The 3,502-nt window shown below is 42.8% G+C and overlaps 1 pseudogene; it reads right to left on the bottom strand.

The window, feature by feature from the left end:
- Positions 1-267: 267 nt before the first annotated feature.
- LOC114223560 (pre-rRNA-processing protein TSR1 homolog pseudogene) lies at positions 268-2,684 on the bottom strand (annotated as a pseudogene).
- Positions 2,685-3,502: the final 818 nt, after the last annotated feature.

Raw genomic sequence — 3,502 nt, 5'->3', positions numbered from 1 at the left:
ACAGATGGGATTCAGTGTCTGCAGACACTTGGAAATTTTGTTTCCTGGTTACTTCAACTTCCTATCTTCCTCTCTTAAACAGCTTTCAAAATCCTAATGGAAAGTGGATGTTTCAGTAAGATTTAATATATATTTTTTTTAACTAAGTAGCAATAGAAAAACATCCATAGTTTACTGAGGTACCTTGTTAAGGCCAAGAAAAGCCTTTTGCAAAAAAGGCAGCAGATCTCTATCTAGGCTAAGGTAGATAACACAAACTTTGCCCAATCACAACCTGTAGGCTCTCATCCCTAGTGTGCTAGCCAGTAGCAACGAGACAGAATCCCAGTAAGTCCATTCATCTGAGTCCACTTCAGGCACTGCTGAAGAAATCTCACTTTTCACCCAGAATATTGGTTCTGGTCCATATGGATCACAAGTCCATTTGGGGAAACTCGTATCCTGAGATTTTAGCTTCCCATCAAAACTGCACTTCGTGTGGCCATGAGTACCTAAAAGCTCCTTGATGTATCCCCTGTGGCCCTACTTTGTTTTCAGTTCCACTGGTTTAAACCACAACACATCCTCTCTGTTGAAGAACATGTAATGTACTACTGCCATCTTAGTAAAAATTTTGAAAGGATGACCACTCAAAATAACTCTCTTGACGGCCGTTTTGTCTGGATCCACTGACAATTGATGCCTGTGGTAATAAAGCTGTGCCTCCCATTGCTATTTTGTTTGAAAAGTAGCATAGATGCAGGAGGAAAAGTGATTGGCCATATATTGTTACCACCAAGGCCATGTCAGCAGACAGGAAATCTCTGAAATTTATTTATCTGCTGCAGTGTGCTGAGAGAATAAAGGTGAGGCTCAGAAGAGCCTGAACCCACAGTGGAAGATCAGCCCTTCTAACTTTCACAGGCTCTGTGTTGCCAGGGTCCCACCATATTCAGTACTGACATCTTCTGTTCATCAGGTAGTAATGAAAATGCAATCAATGGTGTGCTCCTTGCTTGAAGCACTCAATCCCTGAGACAGGGACTTCAGATATGAAGTGTAACATATCAGCCAACCTCAGTTCCTTCAACCTCTTTTTTTCCCTCAGTTTCTTTAAAAATGAATTTCCTAGTATTAGTAAAGTTCTGAAACTGAAAGATCAGAGCATAATCTTGAGGAAGGTTTTTCTTAGGGTCCCATGAAGACGTGCAGAAGCTCTGGAGCCCTCTGTATTTTTGAAATCAAATACTTGCAGGCATGTCACAGGGGGGTCTCTACTTCATCTGGAAGTGGCTCTTCCAGTCTTTTTTATTTGTATTTCTCCAACATTGTTTTCCTTAGCCTTTTCATCCATTTTCTCATCATACAGATCATCACAACTCTCCGATAGTCAGTTTCACATTCCTCCCCCTGCTCCTCTTCACTACCCTCATCCCAAGATTCCTCTTCAATAAAATCCTCATGTTCCATACCATCACATTCATCTTCCCCATCACTTTCACCATCCTCATCCCAAATCTATTCAGCATGGTAATTTGATACCCCTTTGGGAACTTTCTTTACCAACTTGGAACTTTCCTTCAAGAAGTGATTTTGCCTTGTTCAGCTCCTCTTCAATTGGGCCAGGTTTGGTCTTCTTCCTTCAGATCTGGGATAAATTCTGTTTACAAAGATTCTTGTCTATCAGGGTCTGCCTTCATTGGGACCTTAAGGTCTTCCTCCATACCAGCTTCAGCATCCATAGCACAAATCTCCGTTGCTACAGCTGGTCCTTTTGGGATTTGACCACTCTAGGATTTAAAGGGAAAGGGTCCTAGGAGCATTTATCTGTTTCACCTGTAAATCACCCTGTCCAACGATATGCAGCAAGCTATTCACATTCAGAGCCGGCTCACAAACACAGCCTGAGATTTTCAAGGTGCCCACCAAGTTCATCTCTTCACTAGGCACAAAGTCAGCAGCATGTGCAATCAGGTAGGCCTGTCAATCTGGAAAGGCAAGATGTCCTTGCTTTTGATTAGCCAGCTGCCTGAGTAACGTCTTTACCTCCTGTCGAGTGTCTACAGGAAAAGTTTGTCCTCAGGAAAGCACTTCTCTATTGCTTTACTTAGCTTCTTTCTGGCATCTATTTGTTTCTTCAGTGGGAAGCCAGAAACCCCTCAGGCAGCTAGTGTACAGGTGGGAAGGCCCTGAGCAGGAAAGATAGTGATCCCCAGTACTGTCCCCCACCTTCTAGAGGATCAAGGAGGAAAAGGATGGTATCTGTCACTTTAGCCATGTCTAACATAGTGTGCAGATCCCTAGGCCTTGTAGATGTGAAACACCACTGATGTTTTAAGGGGGGGGTACCTAACAGCATAAAGCTAGTGGTGTTTCCCTATTCAGTCAAGTGTACTGTTCCAGTGTCCTTATCCTGAAGCAGGAAAAGTCCTCTGGCAGGGAAATCCTGTTGTGCAGGGGAACCACCAGTACCTGATGAGGAGGGCCATCTTTGCTGCCCAGCCATCTCTTCTCTGCTAGAACCACCTCCTTACGCTTTCAGAGCTGGTTGGAATGATGCCGCTGGTCTACTTTGTTGAGCTCTTTTCTCACCTTCTTGCTTAGGATTTTCAGTGCTAGACAGCCTTTGCCATCCTGCTGCGATGCTACCTGCCTTTATGAACTTTATTCTGCTGCTTGAATGGGCCAGAACAGTGGGTTACCATGCCGCCACTCAGGTGTATCCAGTCAGCCTGTGTCAGGCTGTTTTAATCAGAGATTCCAAGCCAGAAAGAAACCTTATGGGATTATAGGTACTGATGAAGTCCACATAAGTATGTAACCCATGCATCTGCTGCTGTCTCTGAAGTCTCACGATGTCCACAGTTTGGAAAGAAAATGGATATGACATGAAGTGAGGAAAGAGTAATGGCCAATTGGAATATGCAAAAGGGGGCTGGAAACTTGAGGTAAAACTGCCAATGTTGATGATTTAGACAACCAGCAAAAATGCTGATGCACTTGACCATAAAACTTTACAAAAACCACTCCCAGGATTTGGAGAACCTGAAAGAAGATATCTGACAGGAGGTAAAACATCTGCAACTTAACTGCTTCCCCAGATCCACAAGGCATGTCAACACAATCTTGACATACCTGATATGTGGCAAGAGCACCTAACCTTACTTGCTAAGCATTAACACGCTGCTGTTTCACTGTGCCTTCTGAATCTTCTGCAAATTTCTCTAGGTTAGGCCAACCTCATTCCCAGAACTATGAAGGGACAGGAATTTGGAGGGAGACAGTTCTAACTAAGCTAAATCAACATAATTTAAAGTCCCCATAATCAATTTCTTGTCACCTTGGCCAATATATACACTACTTTAAACTATACAAAACTTCCAAGTAAAGGTAATGGCAAAGTGATGCTTCATCTTTAATGATGCAATTATCCCTGATAACAATAAAAAACATGCTAATCTTTTCCCAAAGAGGATATAAATCATTTTAACCATTTTGGTGTAAAGTATATTCCTCTCCTAGC

This window comes from Eumetopias jubatus, unplaced genomic scaffold (assembly GCF_037043125.1).
Source record: "Eumetopias jubatus isolate StellerSeaLion01/CBP00866 unplaced genomic scaffold, mEumJub1_p1.0 scaffold_4, whole genome shotgun sequence".
NCBI classification, from domain to species: domain Eukaryota; kingdom Metazoa; phylum Chordata; class Mammalia; order Carnivora; family Otariidae; genus Eumetopias; species Eumetopias jubatus.
This window is presented reverse-complemented; position numbering and strand designations above follow the sequence as displayed.